This window comes from Vicugna pacos, chromosome 5 (assembly GCF_048564905.1).
Source record: "Vicugna pacos chromosome 5, VicPac4, whole genome shotgun sequence".
Lineage (NCBI taxonomy): Eukaryota > Metazoa > Chordata > Mammalia > Artiodactyla > Camelidae > Vicugna > Vicugna pacos.
Window position 1 is genome coordinate 582,148 of NC_132991.1, and position 23,363 is coordinate 605,510.

At 39.4% G+C, this 23,363-nt stretch overlaps 1 pseudogene; it reads right to left on the reverse strand.

The window, feature by feature from the left end:
• The window catches only part of LOC116276546 (dual specificity tyrosine-phosphorylation-regulated kinase 1A-like), a 118,122-nt pseudogene that overhangs the window by 16,148 nt on the left and 78,611 nt on the right, over positions 1–23,363 (reverse strand).

A 23,363-nucleotide genomic window follows, 5' to 3' on the forward strand; every position in this document is an offset into this window, starting at 1 on the left:
AAATAAATAAGTCTCAAATACCTGGGAGACAACATTAAGTATACAAACATACGCATAATGGGAATTCTGTACCTCCCCCACAAAAAAGGAGGGAAGAGAAAAAAGGGCAAAAAGTGCTTGAACAGATACAGCTCCGAACCCCAAATTTGATGAAAAACATTAATCTGCAGCTCCAAAAACTAACCAATCCCAAGTAGGACAAACACAGAGATCCACACCCCACACACATTAGACTGAAGCTGTTGAAAACCACAGACAAGGAGAGAAGCATGAAAGCCACAAGAATTAAAAAAGACACAAAATGCAATTATGACTTCTCCTGAGAAACAATGAACGCAGGAAACCAGTGGGATGACAAATTTAAAGTGATAAGAGGAAAAAAATTCTATCAACTAAGAATGCTATATCCAGTAAAACTATCCTTCAAAAATGAAGGCTTAATAAAAACATCCCCAAATATACACATGCTAATGACGTAAGTCCAACCACATCTATACTTACATAAAGTGTGAATGGCCTAAGCATCTCAACCAGAAGACAAACACTAGCAGTTGGATTTAAAAAAGCAAGAGCTAACTAAAAGGTGCATAACAAGAGACAAACTTTAGACTCAAAGACATAAAAGGTTGGAAGTAAAAGGATGGGAAAAGATCTACCAGGAAAACAGTAACCATTAAGAGAGCTGGAGTGCCTACACTAACATTACACAAAATAGACTTCAACAAATGTTAACAGAGACAAAGAGAGACATTTCACAGTGAAAAATGGGTTAAACATCAGTAATATATAACAATTACAAAGACATGCACACCTAATAACAAAGACTCAAAACACGTGAAGGAAAAACTGACAGAAACGTCAAAAGGAGACAAATCCACAGTGACAGCTGGGATCTCAAAACCCAACTTGCAACAGGTGATAAGACAAGTAGACAGAAATCAGTAAAGATATACAGACAATTTCAACAAGACCACCTACCACCCTGACCTCAAAGACTACTTTACAGACACCCTCCTGTGCACCTCTTCACTGACTATGCATCTGCACCCTTTTTCATAAACTTTATAATAAGCTAGTAATCAGCGGCCTTTTTTTTCCTGATTTAAGATTTCTTCATTGCTCTACCACCTGCTTTTACCTCCCCCCTCTTTTCTTGCCATGGATTTGGATTCAGCCTGTCTTCAGTATCAACAGCCAGCACACATTCCTCTCCATTCATGGGACTGGCCATGGCAGACATGTGGGAAGGGGGTGCCGAGGAAGAGAGTGAGGGACACTCCATTAGGGCGACCATGTCGGCTGGCATCAGGGCCCCAACCACGGCGTCTCTGTCAGGAAAGAGAGCCAGGCCTGGGGGAGCTGCCCATCACCACCGCGGGGCAGCAGGGTCGGGGCAGGACAAGCACTCACCAGACCACTCACTTTTACAGACTAAGTATAAAAGAATTTTATTAAAGAAAAACAATGTTATTACTATGTAGCCCCTCGCTAAAAGCTAAAATATTCAGTCCTGATCTTATTTATTGAAGGACCACAGTGATTACAGGAGAGAAACTTCCAACATAAAAATCCTAGCAGAAAAAGTGTCTGACTGTCCCTGTGAAACCTCCCTGGGCTGGTGGAGGTTGGGGGTAATTCTGTGCTTAGTGAAAGCCGAACACCACGGGCGCCTCACGCGAGGCAGCCAGGGCGAAGCGTCCTTCAATGACTGAGTCATGTTCCTGTGTGAGTGTTTCTATTCACCAGGCCCATAGCAAGGATACACGGACAGGTGGGCCACTTCCACAGGCTGTGAGAAAACAGGAGCAGAAGGACAGAAAAGGTAATACTGGCAAAACTCTGCCTTATCAAGGCTGAAGGGGAGGACAAGGGCCAGAAGCCTTACTGTGTATCAGTACCAACTAATTCTTCCTCTCAACCCCCCAAATATGTTTAGAGGGTATTGGCCATAAAGAATAATGTAAATGTTCTTTAACTTGATTTTCTAATTCATATTTCAACTTCATGCAAGAAATCACAAAGATACATTCATTCACCAAAGGGTATCTGACCTAAAACTCACAATATTTAGAGCTGATAACCTAACATTCTCCTAGACTCACACAATTGTGGGATTTCAAAAGCCAGCAAACAAGCCTACCTGGCACACCTGACTTGCAGGGCCGTCAGTACATGAGACAAGGCTGCTGTTTGGCCACATTTCCACCTAATGACAGGAGAATCTTGGCAACAGAAGGGCAAATTTGGCTTAGAATTATCTGCACCACTGATTTTATTACTGGCATCAGAAGAATCAGCATCTGATGGCACACCTGAAAAAGAAAAATAAAGTTTGGGTTCAATTTTTAAGATTACAGTTTTTCTATTTCTGTAATTTGACCTCCCGTAATTTGTAAAACACACTGCAGTATGCATCTTCCCATTTCGCAGATTAACGATCAGGTTCATTATTGTCCTTCAGAGTTAAAAAAAATTATCTATACTTCCCTAAAGAAGCTACTTTCAGCAAAGGTTCACTGTAACTGCAAAAAGATGTAAATCTCTCTGCAGAATGCACTTACAGCAATTTAGCTGTACATATATCAGCTGTGGAAACACTACTACAATAATTACCTGTGTGTTTACCTGTCATTGAAATGCAAGACAAAAAGGAATCCAAAGCAATAGTGAAAAGACCAGATTTCACAATATACAGTCCTAGTGGACACATGTTCCAGCTCACTGCCCCAAGGGTTCCCAGATCTCAGCAGAGGGAAGGAACCAGGTGGACCCAGTGGTCTCTCTGGGCACAGGAGGTAGAGCTCAGAGCCAGGGAGTCCAGCGTGGCCAAAGCTCATACTGGATGCAAGAGGAAAGAACTGCCCAGAGAGCCCCCTGGAGACGTGCAGGTGCCCCCTCACCCAGCTGAGGATGCAGCAGAAGCTGATGGGTGCCTACATGAGAGGGCACTGCCCCAAGCCAAAGAACCAACTGCAGGAAAGGACTGTGCTGGGGCGCGCCGGCTGGGAGGGCACAGGGGGCCCGGCACGGTGCCTGCTCCCATCAGCCAGGTGGAAAGACCTCACCGTTCACCAGGCACTGAGTAGAACAACTAGCCCCAGACTAACATCAGGACTCAACCCACTTAACAAATCCAAAACCAAGATCCAAAGGGATCAAACTACTTCAGAGTAACTTAATTATATCTAAGCTCAAGAAAGTTATAGACATACAAAAAGCTCCAGAAACATTCAGAGTAAAATTTACAATGTACAGCATCTAACTACAAGTTACCAGGTGGGCAGAAAGGCAGGAAAATATCTGTGATTCAGAAATAAGGAAAATCAACAGATTTAAATAATCCAGAACTGACACAGGTGTTACAATCAGCAGGCAAATTAAAACACTTATTATATCCATATTACATATGTTCAAGAAGAGAACCAAAGACATGGAATATAGAACACCCAAATCAAATTTCTAGAGGAGGATGGGGGTGATGGGTATAACTTAGTGGTAGAGTGCATGCTTAAAATGCATGAGGTCCCAGGCTGAATTCTCAAGACCTCCACTGAAAAAATAAATAAATAACAATTAAAAATAGTAATTTTTGACTAAACTTCAATAAAAACAAAGAGTCAATAGGTGACTGAGTTTTAACTCTTAAAAAAAAAAAAAAACTCTAGAGAGGAAGCTACAATGTCTGAGACCAAAACAGTTTGGTAACATTAACAGCGTATTAGAAAATGAAGAAAAGACTAGTTTATTTGAAGATATGGCATAGAAACTACCCAAAATGAAATACAGAAAAAAAGTTTAAAACTGAACAAAGCATCAGTTATCTGTGGGGTAACTTCAAGAGACCTAATATACATGAAACTAGACCTCCCAAAAGAGAGGAGAGAAAGGTACAGAAAAAATTTCTTTGAAGAAACGATGACTGAAAAATTTCTGAATTTGATGAAAATTATAAACCCAAAGATCCAAGAAGCATAATGAACTACAGGTACACAAACCATGAAGGTAAAAAAACAGGAAAATCAAGAGAAAATCTGAAAAGTCATCTGAGATAAAAGACATGTTAGGTACAGAAGAGCAAAGATAAGAATGACAGCAAATTCTCAATGAAAACAATGTCAATTCCAAATTTTATACCCAGCTAAAGTATACTGTGAACACAGAGTAAAATAATGACTAGTTCAGACATAAAAAGCTGAAAGGATGAACCCCAGATCTGAACTACACGACATAACAAGGGAAGTCCTTCAATGAGAAGGAAAACAATGCCAGATGGAAGCAGAGTCTCCACAGAGGAATGAAGAGCACTGGAAATGGTAACCACATGAGCAAATGCAGAGACATTCTTTTCTTAACCTAATATGCCAAAAAATACTATCAAGTTTACAACATACACAGAAATATATAACAACAACAGCACAAAGGTCGGGAGGGAAGAAACAGAAATATACTAGTGTGTGACTCGTTTACTATACGTGAGTATCACTAGGATAAGTCACATGTGCATGATACACATCCTAAAGCAGTCACTAAAATATCACAAGTTAGAGCTCAAAGAAAACAAAGAAGAAAAATAAAATCATAAAGAACAACTAATTCAAAGGAAGGCAGAAAAAGAAAGAGAACAATGAGCAGCTAAAAGTAATAAACAACAAATAGGGAAATACTCATAGAGACAAATAGGTTGAAAGTAAAAGAATGGAAAAGATACACAATAGCCCATCACAGTATATGGAAGACCACGGTTTACATACTATATAGCATTGATCAAAAGAAATGATACTGTATCACATGATCTATATTAATATCAGACAAATGTGATTTTAAAGCAAAAATTTCAAAGCAAAGGGATAAAGAGGGTAATCGGTCAAGCAGTCAACTGTTTAAGAAAAGTAACTGTCTACTTAGAAAAGTAGGAAGATCCTGAGCCAATGACCTAAGCTTCTTAGACAAAAAGAACTAATACACATCAGAGGTGAGATCAGTGAGACAGAAAACAGAAAAACAATGGAGAAAATCAAGGAAACCATAAGCTTGTTCTTTGAAAACTTAATAAAAAAAACTGAATCAAAAAGAAAATACAGTATACCAAAATTGGAGACATGCAGCTAAAGCAGTGGTGAGAGGGACATTCAACAGCACTGAGCGTTTACATGAGAAAAAGGTCTCAAGTCAATGATCTCAGCTCTCACCTCAGCAAACTAGAAAAGGAATACAAAATAAACATAAAGCAAGGATAAAGATGAGACTATAAACCAATCAACTGAAAACATAAACAACAGAGAAAAATCAAAGAAACAAAAAGCAGCAAAACCAAGTGGGGTTTATTCAAATTATGGAAGACTGACTCAAAATGCTGCACATGAATATCCATAGCAGGTTTTATCTGTAGTAGCCAAAAACTAGAAATAATGCAAATGTCCTTAAAAAGGGCAATTCTGTTTCTACACACTAGCAAGGAGCAACTTGAATATTTCTAGGTAATAGCAAAGAATAAAACAAAATTTTAACACATATCTTACAATCAGCAGGCAAATTAAAACACTTATTATATCTGTATTACATATGCTCAAGAAGAGAACGAGAGACATGGAATATAGAACACCCAAATCATTTGTAACAGGATAAGCAATATGAAACACTTAGGAATAAATATAACAAAAGATACGCAATACCTGTACACTGACACTGCAAAACACTGCTGAGAAATAGTAAAGATTTCAACAAATGGGGAGAAGTACTACATTCATGGGTTGGAAGATTCAATACTGTGAAGCTATTTCAAACTGATCTACATTCAATGCAATCAAAACCCCAAGTAGGCTACTTTATAAAACTTGATAAGCTGATTCTAAAAGTTACATGGAAAATGCTAAGGGTCTAGAATACCCAAAACATATTTTAAAAACAACAAAGCTAAAGAATCAGCAAAGCCTGAATTCAGTCTGTTATAAAGCTACAGTAATCAAGACAATGGGGTATTGGCATCAAAACACAAAAATAAGTCAATGAAACGGAACTGAGAATCCAGAAACAGATCCACACATACATGACAACTGATTTTTGACAAAAGTGCAAATTCATTCAATAGAGAAGCAATAGTTTTGTCAACAAGTGCAGCTGAAACCACTGAATATCCCTACACCAAAAATAAATGAATAAAATTCAACCCATACCTCACACCATGTATGAAATGTAACTCAAGTTCAAGCATATGCCTAAATATAAAAAATTATAGAACTTTCATAGGAAAACACAGGAAAAGTGTCTTTATGATCTTGAGTTAGGCAAAAGTTGTTAGACACAACACCCAAAGTATGATCCATAAAAGATAAAAATGGATCAACTGGACTTTATCAAAATTGACATTTTCTGCCCTTTAAAATTCACCTAAGAGAATGAAAAGACAAGCCACACTGGGAGAAAATATGTGCAAATCATGTATCTGATGAAAGTCTTGTACCTAGAATACATAAACAATGTTCAAAATTCAATAATAAACAAACAACCTAGGTTTAAATACAGGCAAAAGATATGAACAGACACTTGAACAGAAAACATATTTGGATGGTAAATAAGCAAGATGCTCAGCTTCATAAGTCATTAGGGAAATGCAAAGCAAAACCACAATGAGATACCGCTACACAGCTGTAAGAAAGGCTAAAATTAAAGACTGGCCATACCACATACAGACAGAAACATGGAGGAGTTTTCGAACAAGCCCTTTGCAAAGCAGTTTGTAGGTGTCTTAAGTAAGTAAACATGCACCTACCATGTGATCCAGGCATTCCTCTTCTGGGCCCTTACCCTAGAGGAGCACAAGTGCAGGTCCCTGTGAGACCTGTGCACAAACGTTCCCAGCAATTTTGTTTATACAGCCCCCAAACTGGAAACAACCCAAGAGTCCGTCAACTGGCAGATGGAGGAACAGACTGCAGCGCACTCGTAAGTAAAATACTATCCAACAATTGAAGAGAATGAAATTTTGATGCAACATGGATGAATCTAAAATAATTATGGTGACTGAAAAAAGTGAGATTAAGAAGAGTACACACTGTATAATTTCATTTATGTAGAACTCTAAAAAGGCCAGCTGATCTATAGTGACAGGAAGGAAGTCAGTGGCTGTGGGAGGCAGGGATGGGCCGTGAAGCTGCACAAGGAAGCTCAACGTGGTGTGTGTTTGTTCATTATCCTGACCGTGGTGCTGCTCTCACAGGTGCACACGTGTTACAGCTGATGGCAATGACACTTTCAATACATGCGGCTCATTGTGTGTTGATTATACCTGAATAGACCTGCTGAAAACGCCACGCAGCACAGCACGGTGCCTACACTAAGTGCTTATTATAAAGTCTCCTCTGTTGGCCAATGTGCACAGCATGGCCAGAGCTGGCCTGATCATAACACAAGAACCCACATTCTAGCTCCTTCTCGAGTTTTCACCCCAGCAGGAATCCCAGCACAGTGCACCGTTAAGAGTCTGTGGCTTTGGCTCAGCGTGCAGCTCACACAGCGCTAAAGCCTCTAACCTGGGAGCGCTGTTAAATGTTCTATCTGTGATGCTGGTGCCGCATACGGAAGGGTCTCATAAAACACAGATCTGTGTTACCTAAATAGGAAGCACCTAAGGGGTCCCTTGCAGCCTGTTAGAGGATGGGCTCGTGGACAGAGGGTGTTGCCACATTGACCGTCGTCCATGCCACGATGTGTGAAGACCCACAGGCCACTCGTGTGATCTTCTGGCCTTCTAAGCCTTGCACGAGTGTGGGCTTTCTATTAACCATGGTCGTACCACTGCCCTGTTGGCCATGGTCATCGTCACCCCAAGCATATACCTGTTGGGGGAGGGGCAGAATTTTTCAACATTTTAGAAAATTTTCTTTAAGTTTATTTCAAAATTCTTGCCAGTGACTACAGATGAGTTTTTACTTAATATCAACCCACTGAACTCATTCATCTATTTCATTCTGTTACAGGAAGCAGGGAGGTTTTCCTCTTTAACTAAATGCAATAAATTATTTTTTCCTTTATTTTGCGAAGAAAAATGATCAAAAATAATATGCTCACTTTTCAAGTAATGCATTTCTTGGCTTTACAGAATTAGAAAGTATATCCATATTTAATTCATTTTAATTGAAGCACAGTGTGCTGATTCATTGTCAGAAATGAATTTAAGAGTATGTCACCCACAAGCCTGTCTGCCCATGGCCTCCCATGGCAGAAGAATGAGGAACACCTGTCAAGGATAACTTAACTTCTGACGTGAAGTACATATATATATCTCCCCATAAGACACTTGAGTGGGACCTGCGTCAGTCAGCGCCTCCTTCTCGGGTGCCTCTACTCACCCTGGCTCCTGGGCAGGTGTACACAAGAACCCAATGGACCAAGCCAGCCCTCCTGGTTCAAGGACCAGGACTCACCTCCTTTCCCCACAAGCTGCACTTTTCAAACAACAAAGACTTGCCAAGATTTCACTTACCTGCCCTGCATCAGTGACCGCCAGGCAGTGCAGGACCCCAAAGTCCATGTGCACAATCTTCTTTCTGCTCAGCGCTTCCACCACCTGCAGCTTCCTCATGGGCACGTTAGAGCCACCGCCCAGCCTGAAGTAATCCCCCTTCCCCCTGCAAGGAGGTCAAAGGATTTTAATAGATGGCTGTGGTCTGGCGATGGCCCACCAGAAGATACTCATTGCCACGGTGCTGGAGCAGCTCACTGACATCACACAGAATACCCAAGGTCTTTAAAATCACAGTACAAAATAGGATACCATTCATTGAAATTAGTTCATTAATTCTGCTAGCAAGATCCTGAATGTGTGTTTCACAATATTGAAGCTCCTGGTGGAGGTTTCACACAAACAGATTGAAAACATGATGTCCAGCCTCAAATGGCTCTTAAAATATCTCTCTGCTCTAATTCTTTCTCAACTTGCTTCTGGCTCAAGACACCCAAGCTAAGGCCATTACACTGTCCATGGTCAGCTGGACAGTCCACTCCTTTCTGATTTAATAAAATCACCCTTCACTCAAAACACACCTGAACTCTTTCAGGGACCAAAGAAATCAGAAATCTGTTTCCCACCCATTTGACTAGTAGGCTTCTTGCATAGCAAGAAAGCAGGAAGACCCATTATACACACCTCACCTAAACAAGACAAGCTAAATTTCTCATGTTCTTCTGTAAATGGCCCAGTTATAATGGGAAATGTCTTCTGATAATATTGCTGCTAATCCCAACTCGCATAAATAAAAGGACAGACAGGCTTACTGTGTCTTACAAACGCCAATACCACCATCCCTTCCATACAGCTGAAGGTAATGGATGCTGTGTGAGCTGGAGGTCCCTCTTCCTGACAGGACTGCGTTTCCGTGCCCAAGTGTGTTTGGAGGACTTAAAAATCCAAATGTCCCACCCCCCACCCGAAACAAAGCAAAAACAAAACAAAAATGGGAAGAAAAAAAAGAAAAACAAAAAGGAGGAAAAAAAACACCCTCTTGGGGCCCTTTATGCAAATTATGTGCAGTGCCTTTTATTTTAAAATTAGTTGGCAACTGATCAAGACCAACATCGGAACAGTAACTTTTGTGGAATAGAAAGACAAAAAACCCCACTATGACTGGGATGTGGCAGGTTAAAATGCGGGAGGCAAAAAGAGGACACCTCTGAGCTATCCGTGAAGATGGGTTTGGACATGGCTCTTTTAAAAACTTCACAGTCCCTCTGCAATCTTTTCAAGTTAAAAAAAAAAGCTTTGCCCTCTTGTAGCGGTTCAGTGTGTTAATCTCCTTCTGATTCAAGCAGCTTTGCACTTTGTTTTTTGGGAAAAAAAACACCATTTCTATAAAAACACACAAGAAACAAACTCGTTTCAATTTAGCCACGAGCTAGCTACAGGACTCTGTCGCACACAAACTCCTGTCATGGGGGACTCTTCTCTGTCAGCCCCTTACCTCATTCATTGTCTGATGTCCTTCAGTCAGGTAATGTGCAGGACCTGTATTAGCAGAAAACTGGTACATTGGATGTCCAGCTATGCCAGTCTCTTGGCGGGGATTGGAGTAGACGGTTAAATTAATGTCCATAGCTCCATTCTGTCCGAAGTCCAAGATATTAGCAGCCACTGGGCGATTCTGGTAGGCCTGATTGCCTTGATTGCCAGTAGAGGAGGAAGATGTGGAGGAAGAAGTAGTTGAGGAAGACAGGGATGTCATGGAGTGGTGACTATGGTCAACCTCCATAGAATCCTGGGTAGAGGAGCTATTTGTTGGAGAACTGTAGACCCTTGGCCTGGTCCGCTTACCCAAGGCTCGTTGTCCATGGTGGTGCTGGGAACTGTTTCCATGGTGATGATGCAATGCATTCTGTTGAGGGGCTACATGGAAGGTTGTTCCTTGAATGGGATGAGTTTCAACAGTGACTTGTGTGGGAGCTTCAGTGCCTGACCAACCAAGGGGAACAGGAAATTGCTGGCGCACCTGGAAGACCAGATTTTAAAAGGATTTATTCAGAGTACCGCTGCCAAGTTTCAATCTTCAATGAAAAGCTACAACACTAGCATTTACATTAATTAGAGGGTTTTGAAACTTTAATGTGTTAGACAGTTCTGTAACACAAACTTCCAAATACGTTCAAGGGTGAAAATCATTTTACTATGAAATCTTCAGCAAGTTATACCCATAAACAGGCTCATATATTTTACTGGCCACCTTCTTTCCTTGGGAGCATTGCTTATGCCAGGCGTCAGCAAACGTTTTCTGGAAAGGGCCAGAGCGTAAATATTTCTTATGGGTCGCAAAGGAATTCTTTACTGTCCCCCTAAAGCCCCTCCCCTCTCCATCTCTCCTGTTTTGATAAACGCCCTACTACTCATTCAGCTGCACGACCATCCCTCCATTCAGACAGCCAGTGAGCACTACTGAAGCCACCTCCAAGCCAGAGCCCAGCCCGGCCTCTCTTCTCCATCTCCAAAACCTGACCCTAGATGAGGCCACTACCATCTCTTGCCCAGACTAACAAAACAGCCTCCTAAATCAATCAACTCCCATCTTCCATCCTTTTTCCAAACCACTCACCAAAGAATAGGAAGAATAATTCTTTTTTAAAAGCACAAATCCAAGTTAGGCGAGAAAAGGAAATAAAAGGCATCCAAATTGGAAATAAAGAAGTAAAATGGTCACTATTTGCAGATGACATGATATTATAAAGACTCCATCAAAAACCTGTTAGAACTAATAAATGAATTCAGTAAGGTTGTAGGGTATGAAATCAATAACAGAAATCTGCTGCATTTCTGTACACTAATAAGGAAATATCAAACAGAGAAGTAAAGAACACAATCCCATTTACAATGGCATCAAAAAGAATAAAATACCTAGAAATAGATTTAACCAAGGAAGTGAAAGACCTGTATATTGAAAACAAGACACTAATAAAAGAAATAGAAGACAAAATAAATGGAAAGATAGTCCATGCTCACAGATGGCAAGATTCAATGTTGTTAAAATGTCCAAAACAGCCAAAGCAATCTACAGATTCAATGCAATCCCTATGGCAAATTTCCAGTGGTATTTTTCAAAAAATAGAGAACAAATAATTCTAAAATTTGTAATCCACAAAAAACCACTGAATAGCCAGAGCAATCTTGAGAAAGAACAACAAAGGTGGAAGCATCATGCTCTGTGATTTCAAACTATAATACAGAGCTATGGTCACTAAAACAGTATAGTATAGCATAAAAACAGACACACAGATCAACGGAAAGAACAGAGAACCCAGAAACAAACCCACACATATATGGTCAATTAACTTATGACAAAGGAACCAAGAACATACAATGAAGAAAGGACAGTCTCTTCAACAAGCTGTGTTGGGAACACTAGACAGCCATACAAAGGAATGAAACTCAACCACTATCTGGTATCAAACCCCAAAATTAACTCAAAATGGATTAAAGACTTGAACCTAAGACCTGAAATCATAAAACTCTTAGCAGAAAACATAGGTGGTAAGCTCTTTGACACAGGTCTTAGTGATGATTTTTTGAATCTGACACCAAAGCGAAAGCAACAAAAGCAAAAATAAACAAATGAGACTACATCATACTAAAACACTACTGCACAGCAAAGGAACCAACAAGATGAAAAGGCAACCTACTGAATCAGAGAAAATATTATAAATCATGTCTCTGATAAGGGGCCAGTATCCAAAATATATAAAGAGCTCATAAAACTCAACTGCAAAAACCCAAACAAATCCAATTAAAAAATTAGCAGATCTGAATAGACATATTTCAAAGAAGACATACAGACGGCCAACAGGTACAAGAGAAGATGTTCAACACCATCAGTTATCAGGCAAATGCAAATCAAAACCACGACAAGTTATCCTCTCACACCTGTTAGAATGGCTATTATCAAAAAGACAACAAATAACAAGTGTTGGCAAGGATGTGGAGAAAAGGGAATCCCACTGTTGATGGGATATTAACTGGTGCAGCCACTGTGGAAAATAGTATGGGGGTTCATCAAAAAATTAAAAACAAAACAACCATATCCAGCAACCCTACTTTTAGGTATTTATCTGAAGAAAACAAAAATACTATCTTCAAAAGATACATGTACCCCCACGTTCACTACAGCATTATTTACAAAAGCAAAAACATGGAAACAACCTAAGTGTCCACCAATGAATGAACGGATAAACAGAACAATCCAAAACCCATGTGCAACCTGCACAATCTGTACAATGCTCATCTCTCCAAACTTTCCCTCCAGCCACCTGGGCTCTGACTATACAGGGTCTTCCTTCTATTCCTCCACCTGGTCAAAATCTTTCAAATGTCTCAGGGTATTTGTCCTTATTGTCCCCTTCTGCCTAGAATGCTCTGATTTCTAATTTCTGCTTGGATGCTTCTTCTTCACCCCTTCAGTTTCAGAGTCTCCCCTCACCACCATGGCTAATGCTGCCCCAACTTCTGCAGCACAGGCTACTAGTTGTCCTCAAAAAACATTCTTCTTCCTGAGCACATGACTGCACCCCATATACTAGCCTCCCCTGTACAAGACATGGCCGTGTGACTATTTTAGTCACAGGAATATGAATGAAAGACCCTATGTCATGGCCAGATCTTGTCCCTAAATTACCTCCCAAGTCCTTCACCTGCTGGAGGCAGCAGACAACTAGGCCCTCGGGGACGGGCAGTCACAGGATGGTAGGGGAGAGCCACACCCCTAACCTGAATACCCATTCAGGACTATTACATAAAAAAGAGTACTTTTGTTCCTTTAGCTACCATATTTTGGGGGTCTAGTGATCTGTTATCAGTTGGGCCTACTTGAATTAATATAGTTCAGCCAACAAACAGCTATTCTCTGTTTGTTGTTAGGTTTTGTTTATTTACTGTGTCACTGTAAGCACTAGGAAGGCAGACTGTGTCTTTAGCACCAGTAGCTAGCACGGATCATTAAGTATTTACTCAATGAAGGTGGTCTCAGAATCAAAACTGCAGAAATACTACTGAAAATAATCCAGTAGAAAAACAGAAAGTTCTCAGAAAACACTAATGGTTTTTAAATTATGAAGCTACTCACAGGGAAGTATATACATGGTCTTGTGGTGGCTCACAGCAAAAGAGAACATGACAATGAATGTATATATGTTCATGTATAACTGAAAAATTGTGCTCTACACTGGAATTTGACACAACATTGTAAGATGACTATAACTCAATTAAAAAAAGTTTAAAAAAACTTAATGAAGCTACTCAAAATTCATGCATAAGAAATGAACAAAATATAACTATAACTCTGTCCAGCACCATTTTTCATTTCAGACTTCTCCAAAGGTGATCACACTGACTGTGTCTCCAAACTCTGTTACTGGGAAGCTAAACTGATAACACTACATGGAAGGCAACTTGGCAACAGCTAACAAAATGACAAACCACATTATTCTTTGACCCAGCAATTTCACGTCCAGGAATTTTTATCACAAACTGCATGTGTGGCTGATTTATATATAGGGTTATTTATTATGGCATTATTTGTGGTAGTAAAAAAAAGACTGAAATAAGCTAATATGAGCTACTGACATGACTTACAGAATATCTAAACAATGGAATACTGTGACTTAAAAAAACAAAAAGAATGAAAAAGCTCTCTATGTAATGATACAGAAAGATACATATATACATACATACACATTTTTTAAATATATATGTAACATGTTAAAATAAAAAACCAGATATGAAACAGTATGCATGGTATGCTACCATTTGTGTACAAAGGTTAAGTGAAGAATATGTATTTGTATTTGCTCGCATATGTATAAAATATCTTAAAAAGGATACATAAAACTAGCAATATTAATTTAGAAATTGGGTGGCTAGAGGACATAGAAGGGAAGACTGTTCACTGAATCCTCTTTTATGTTTACTTTTAAACCATGTGAATGTATCAACTATTCAGAAATTAAGTAAGAAAAGAGCTGAGGCAAATAAGGCACAACACTGACATCCATTACACACAGGTGGGGTCCCAGGTGCCTTGGGCTACTCCCAGGATGGTTTTGTGTGTTTGCAGAATTTACTGTATTTAGAGGGAGAAAGGGAAGAAGGAAGGAAGGTTGTTCTAGAGAATCAGGGAAAGCCTTTGGCAGTGATATTTAAGACCTGCAGGATACACAGTAGTTACCAAGGCAAGGACAGAGGAAAGGAGCACTCCAGGCTGAGCGCAGACAACAGGAGAAACGTGAGAGAGAACACACCATTTTATACTCCAAAAAGTGAAGAGCATCCAGTAAGACCAGAGAGGAGGACGAGCGGCCTGCAGAGGGGCCGGACTGCCGGAGCCACGGTAACGTCCTAAGGAGTCTAAACTCTTTTTCAGTACAAGAGAAGGTGAAGAACTGGCTGAAAGCAGGGGCAAGAGCTGGATCAGACTGCTTGACTGAACACTGACTCGGCTTCAGAAAAGAGAACGGGATAGACTGGTGAATGAAACTGGATGGTGGAGGACCAGTCAGAATAGTCTTTCTAATCAGATAAACTAGAGATGGTTGTTGCAAGGGGGTGAAGTGAGGTGGGGAGAATAAAAACACACACAGGATATTCAGAACGCATGCTCTCCACCCTCTGATTCACTGTAGGTGTGAGGGAGAGAGGAGTCCGGATCAACTCCCCAGGTGCCAGGTGTACGACTTGAGCAAAAGGGTGAGTTCAGGGCCATTTGCACCAAGAACAGGTAAGGGCAGGAGGGCAGCGGTGGATGTGGAAATGACGGCAGCTGTTCAAGGGCCGCATCTGGAGTGTCGTGTTGTGGAGCCTTTCAAAGTGATACTGACAATAGATGATTAGAAATAAAGACATGAGGTTCAGGAGTGACATGCAGGGCAGAAATAAAGATGTAAGTGATGTGCCTCAGGACAGTTGCTATGGCCACTGGTTAGAGCTGTGAGGTGACCAGGAAGTGCGTCATGTGAGGGAGAGGGGCACAGGGTGGGAGGAGGAGGAGAATCCAGAAAGGAGACAGTGGGGCTGGGACGGGGTGGGACAAGGGACAACTAAGATGGAGGAGAGAGCTTCGAAGAGCAGGGGCAAGCCAGTGTTGTCAATGTGAGTGAGAAACAGAACGAAGTGACCGTGTGCCCTCTGGGCACCTCGTGACAACCACTGGTGACAGTGCAGGAGCAGCTCTTGGAGCCGGGAGGCAGCCCAGCTGGGGCGAGCTGAGGATCTGGTAAGGGGGACAAGACAGAGCCCACAGGAAGCAGAATGTGGTGCGAGAAAGACATGGGCCAGGGAAAGGTTTTGCTTCTGACGGGAGACCTGGGGACGAGCAGGGGCTGCAGACAAGGAGAGACATGGACAGGACAAACGGAGGCTGGTGACACACAGTGAGGAGTCCCTTTTCTAAGGCTTTTTCTTACACAGTGATGAGTGAGAGAGAACAGAGGAGGCAAGACCAAAGGTTTCTAAGAGGAGAAGAAGGGTTTGAAACAATTATTAAAGAGAATGGGAGAGAGACGATGGCTGGAGAACCAGGAAAGCTTGCCCAGGAAGGCCGGTGACCGTGAGCAGACAGCTGCACACGCAGATTTCTCCACCGGGGACGAGGGCTGGTGTTCATCAACTTCAGTTTTATTTCACTCATCAAATAATATACTGGTCTCTTGTTATAAAACACCACTGTGCAGTACTCAGCATGAATTAACTTATTATTTTACAAACGGTATTTAATGAATATTTTTATTACCACCATCTGCTTCACCCCTTAAAAAATTTACTTAATTAGATCCTCTTTAACAGGTTTGAAAAACAAAAAACCTCCAAACAAAAAACAAAACAAAACAACATGGAGGTGAAAATCAAACCACAATTCAGAATCAGATTCTGATTCAGAATCTAGGCCTGTCTGTGATCAAAGGCCACGGGAGGCAGAGAGTGCAGTAATTAAGATGAGCCTCAGGAAGTGACTTAACCCATGAACTCTCAGTTCCCAATGTAACATGAAAATCCACACTGTATGAGGCTCAAAATGCTGCCGCAGTAAATGAATAAACACGGAAAAAACACTTGGAGCAATGGCTGGTATGCGCTCAATAAATGTTTAGCTATTTCTAAACATGGATGTCCTTCTTCAGTCATAAATAAATTAGAATACCTTATAAACGAGGAAGGTACGGCTCTGCAGAGTAAATGACACAATCATTCAGAAGACACCTGGCACCCAGTACTGCTCCTCCAGGCACGGCAGGGCACGGGATGAAGGGCGGTGCCAGGGCTCACCTGCAGACTGTGCGTCTCGCAGTCCATGGCCTGGACGGCAGCGGTGAAGTGCCCGCTGCTGTGATGGTGCTGGTGCGCTGGGTCCGACCTGGCTCTCCCACTGCTGCTCGTCCCCAACGATCCACCTGAAGTATCACAGTGCAACACACCTTGTGAGTTGAAAGCTAATTCTGTCCAAGTACATATCCTGCAACTGTACCATTAAAACTGGAACTGTGTCACCAAAAAAATTTCTATTAACGCGAAAAGCATACCAGAAAGGCATCCAATTCTCTGCGGTCTTTCACATCAACCACTGAACTAAAATGTAACCAAGTTTGGTTATGTCGGGAAAACTCAAGCATGTAGACCAAGTATTTCCAATTTTAAAAACAATTTAAAATTTTGGTTTTGTTCCCAAGCAGCATTTACTGACACATATAACTAAGTGTTGGAGCTTCAGGGGAGGTAACTTTTTTTTTTTTTTACTAGCCACAAAGAACAGATTTAGGGAAAATAGTTCTTCCCTACCCATTAACAAACCTTAAAAACACTTTAAAATAACCCCCACTTTGTAAAGAAAAGGGTAAACATGTCAAAGCCTAATTAATCTCAAAAGAACCGACCTGAGCTTGAAGATGTACTACAGGTGGTGCCCAAAGACTGCGACTGCTCCACGGCGAGGCTCCTGGACATGCTATTACACGTGTTTGTACCTTCATCAGCTGTCTTCTTGAAAAAACTGTGCTGCAGGGCATAGTAAGGTTGAATTCGAGTTTGGGGGTCATAATCAAGCATCCTTAAAATGAGGTCTATGAACTTCAAGCAGTCAGCTACTGTATGACCTGATTCCCCAGCACAATGCCCACCAGGTCCTCCTGTCTCTACTCCAAGAATATTATGAAGTTTACGGGTTCCTGGTGGTTTATACTCCTAAAAAGAAAGATGAAAAGACTTCCTTTAAATTTGATGGAATATGTAAAAGCCTACATAACATCAAATATGTTTACATGTATGATATGTTGAGGCCATTATTAAAAAGAATGCTTTATAGCTAGAACCTCTGTATTTTCACACATTACTATTCTGAATGCACTGTAGTTTGGAGAAATTCAAAATAATTTTGAGACCAAAAATGACCATAAAGATCATCTAGCCCAGGGATCAGCAAACTACATCCTGGCCCAGATTCTGTTTTTATACAGCTTCAGCTATGAACGGTTGTTTCATTTTTAAAGACTATGAAAAACAAAGCCAAGTAACAATATGCAACAGAAGCCCTCGAAGCCTAAAGCTTTACAACGGGGTCCTTTACAAAGGCAGCGTGCCATCCTCTGCCCCAGCCGGGGTGGGGGTGAACCTCTTTTCTGCCCAATGCACCTCTGAACTCAGGTGTACTTCCTGAGTAACCGCGGCTCATTAAAATTATGGGGATCACTCCTAATAAAGAATCCCAGGTCTAACACTCCCTGCTCCTATTCAGATAAGTCAAAAGCAAATTATTTATGCCTCCCTTTAGAAAATATGTTTGATAATAAATTGTCTTAGTATGCACTGAGATTTTCTGGAAACTCACTTTTCAACAAATAACAATATAACCTTTAAAATCCCTAAGACTACTGAATTTATTCAGAATAGTATCAGTGGATTTTTGTTTCTAAGAACAATGTAGACATCTGCAAGAGACCATGGCTCTTACTCTAAAAATCAAGAACAAGCCAGGCAGGCAAACCATAAAATCACTGCTTTTTAAAAACCCATCAGAGACCTGAGGACTAAAGAAACCATAATTAACTAAATTCTAGAAAATGAAGTCTTTCCAAGGAGAGAAGAGACTTATGGTGGGAGAAGAGCAAATGCCACAGATCTGAGGAAGGAGAATCCAGCCCAACTCCAAACCAACTTCTGACAGCTACGTGTGGCTAGGCTGAAGAATGGGACAGGCAGAGACCCAGAGAGGATCCCCCAGGGCTCTGCAATGCTGAGGCCGGAGCAGCCAGATGGGCACAGATGGCGCTGAAGCACAAGAAGTTAGGAATGGGCTGCTGGCTGGTCAACATGTATCAAAGATCTCTCCAGTCTTCACAAACACTGCTTAAAACCTATGAAGACAGTGGAGAATAGAATCTAAGTCAAACAAACAAAACAAACAAAGCTCAGATTCAGCCGAACTACAAAAGAAACTGACTCAGTCTCTTCACACTCGTGGCCTGAGGAGCAGGAGGCATGCCTCTTTCTACAGGGAACCAAGATTCACTTCCACCTCAACTGTTCTTAAATACACAAAGTACAGCATACATTTAAAAAATTACAGACATGAGAAACAAAGAAACAAAAACTGGGTCCATAATCAAGAGAAAAATATTGTAGAAAACCCACATAAATAAATGACCCAAATGTTGAAACTGGTAGGAAGGCATTTAAAAATAACCATGATAAGAAGAATTTAGTTCAAAAGGCAGATAACATGTGTAGACAGTTGGGGAGTTTCAGAAGAGAAAATTAAAACTATTAAAAAAAGGTAAATAAAAATGTGAAAATTTCAGAACTAAAAAATGCAGTATCAGAAATGAAGAATTCATTTAATGATTTTTAACAGCAGACTGGATACAGCAGAATTAAAATAGTGAACTAGAAGACAGAGGAAAAAGAATCATCCAACACCCCCCACAACTAAACAAACAAAAATTAACTAAACTAACACACAAAAGGAAAACAAAAGGAGTAAAACGAACAGAGACCTCTGAAATAATACTGAGTACCATACATTTAATTGGATTAGAAGAGAGAGTGAAACAGAACAAACATTTGAAAAGATAATGTCTAAGCATTAATTTAAAAAAAAAAACTGATGAAAGAGATCAACCCACAGATCTAACAAACTTAGCAAACTCCATGGAAAATAAATGTAAAGAAAACTATACAGAAGGACCTAATAGTCAATTGCTGAAAACTCAAACATTAAAAAAAGAAAAGAAAAGAAAAACCTGCCAGGGAGAAGAGAAATATTTTATAAAGAGAACAATGCTTAGTAAAACCAATGACTTCTCTTTAGAAATAATGTAATACAGAAAAAAAAAATAATTAACATCTTTAAACAATGTTATACCATCACTCTCTTCTGTCGAAAGGTAAACCTAGAATTTTATATCCATTGATATGTCCGTATCTATGGACAGTATCTCCCCCCAAATAAAGGTGAATAAACATATTTTCAGACAAACAACTGGTGAGACAATTAATCAACAGAACTTATTCATTATAACACAAAAAGTTAAAGGAAGTTCTTCAGGCTGAAGGAACATAATACCAGAAGGAAATCAGGAACTGCAGAAAGAAATGAAGAACTAACTATATGGGTCAAAAAGAAAGAACTTTTTATTATCTTTATTTTTTATGTCTTTTAAAATCTCCTTAAAATCCTTTTTAACTTGAGCAGCTGATGTGTCATGAGGATTATGACAAGCGCTACATGATGATAAGCGTGGAAGGGTCAGATAGCAGCACACGATTATTACATGGTTTATCAAGTGATCTAATATCCTGTTAAGGTCAACTGATAAGTTACAATGCATATAATAAGCAACATTAAAAATTACACAAAGAGGAATAGCTAAAAAGGCAGTAAGAAAAGATGAAATAAAATATGAAAAAGTACTCAGCTCAAAAAAGAAGTCAGGAAAGAAGGAACAGGGAACAAAGAACAGAGAAGAAAAACAGAACACAAATAAGACAACAGTCTAAAATCCAAACCTGTGAAATATTAAACGGGTCAAATATTCACTGTGAAAGAAAGATACTGATTGGGTTAAAAAGCATGACTCCACTACATGTTGTAGACAAGTCATACTTTATATATAAAAGTATGGACAGGTTTAAAGTAAAGGGTAGAAAATATATACTATGAAAGTGTTAAGAGTTAGAAAGCTGGTACAGCTATACTAATATCAGACAGAGTAGACTTAAAGCCAAACCATCAGTATAGAGATAGAGAATCACTTCATGGGGATAAAAGACTGAATTTATCACTAAGTCCTAATAATACTAAAAAGGTGTTCCCATAAAGAGAGCTTCAAAAAACAAACAGCAACTAAGATAAGATTAAGTCAAACCCAGAATTATTACTGAAGATTATACACTCCTCTCAGTTACTGATAGAACAAATATACAAAGATACAAAGTAAGGATGTAAAGAAAAATATCAAACAACCTGACCTATACTGACATTTATAGACCACTACACCAAACAAATTAAGTGTACATGAAACACACACCAAGACAGCTTACATGCTATGTATAAAACAAGTCTCAATGGATTTTAAAGGAGTAAAATCATGTTTTCTGACCACAATGCTACTATATTAGAAATCAGTAAAAAATAGATATCTTTAAAAATCCTTGGACTTTTGAAATTACATAACATTCTAAATAATGAGCCAATAAAGAAATCACAAGAGAAATTAGAAACATTTCAAAATAAATGACAGTTAAAACATAACATATCAAAAGCTGTAGGCTGCAGCTAAAGCAGTGCTTAGAGGGAAATCTATACCATTAAAAGCTATAGGAAAAGAAGAAAGGTTTTCCACATTCAGAAGCTTGAAAAAATCAAACTCAACCTAAAATAAGGAGAAAAAAGGAAATAACAGAGGGAAAATCAATGGGAAAGAAATTAGACTAAGAATATGAGAAAAAATCAAAAGCCAATAGTTTGAAAAGATTAATAAATTCACAAATCTGATAAACCCCAAGCAAGACTAACAGAGAAAAAAAGAAAGAAAACACAAATGACCAATATCAGGAATAAAAGACAGACTATCACTACCAGATCCTCCAGAAGTTAAAAAGACAATTGCAAAGTATTATGGGTAATTTTATAACAAATCCAACAACCTAGATGAGAAGGACAAGTTTCTTGAAATACGTAGCTACCCAAGTTGACTCAAAAATAGCTACATATTTACAAAATATGTCAACTACAATCAATAAAGAGCATCCCAGGTCGTGCTAAGTTCCACTAACTCCATTAAACATTTACAAAAGAAATAACACCTGTTTTATACAAATTCTTTCAGAAAAATCAGGAAAGAATACTTCCCAATAGTTCTGAGACCAGCATAATCCTAAAATCAAAATTTAATGAAAATATTACAAAATTTTAGACAAATATCCACTTAACTACAAAGAAACTAATCTCCTATCAACAGACCAGCAAACTGAACCCAGCAACATGTTAACAGGACAGTATACCAAGACTAAGTGTGGCTTACCACAACATGAGTTGAATTATTACAAAAATTAATTCATGTACTTCACCACAAAACAGAGAAGAAATCATATGACCAGTAGTAGAGTGCATGCTTAGCACATACAAGGTCCTGGGTTCCGTCCCCAGTACCTCCATTATAAGCAAGCGAACAGCTTCCAAATCACGTCTACAGATACATGAAAGGCCATGTGACACCATTCAAAACCCATTCATGATTTAAAAAAACAAATTAAAAAACACCTCTCAAAACATTAAACATAAAAGTATCACTCCTTCGACTTGATAGAGGGCTATGAAACATACACAACTAATGTCACTGATGTTGAATGACTTTTCTTTAAGGCTCAGTACATGGAAAAATGTCTGTTCTCATCATTACTATTCAATATATGGAGATCCTAAGTCAGTATAACAAAATAAAAAGAAATAAAGGTATACAGATTAAGAGAATGAAACTGTTCATTCACGAGGACATAATTATTTAACAAAAGTCTGCAGAATCCCAAAAACAAACAAACAAACAAAAACCCTAGAACAAATAGGTAAATCTGGCAAGGTGTTAAGACAGAAAGTCAATATACAGAAATCTACTGTATTTCTACATATTAGCAATGAAAAATTAGAAATGGTATTTTAAAAATAATGACACTAAAAATACTCCCCAAAATTTAAAACTTAGAAATAAATTGAACAAATTTAGTGCCAGACTTCTGCACTAAATGCTACAAAATGCTAAGAGAAATTTAAGACCTAAATAAATGGATAAACCATGTTCGTAGATTAGAAGAGTAACTACTGTTAAGATGTCCATTCTCCTGAATGGAATCTCAGTGCAATTCTAATCAAACTCCCAGCAGGACTTTATATACAAATTTATAAGCTGATTCTAAACTTCATTATGTAAATAGAAAGGACCTAGAGGGGGAAAAACCCAACAATTTGGAAACAGAAGAGAAGAGCTGGTGGGCTTATATCACTTGAAGTAGAGACTTACCACAAAGCCACAGTAATCAGCAATGTGGCACTGGCTCAAGGACAGACAGACCAATGAAACAGCAGAGTCCAAATAAAGATCCCCACACAAAAGATTGATTGCTTTTGGATAAATGTGCCAAATCAGATCAACAACTTAGTGGTAAGCAGGTGAGAAAAATGAACTTCAACTCTTATATCCCCATCCCATACTCAAAAATTTATTCAAGATAGACCATGAACTCTGACCGTAAAAGCTACAATCAAAACAAATGACATTCAGAGGAGAGTATCTTCACAAACTTGAGGAAGGTAAAGATTGTTCGTAAAAAAGAGTTGACAGATTTTATTTTG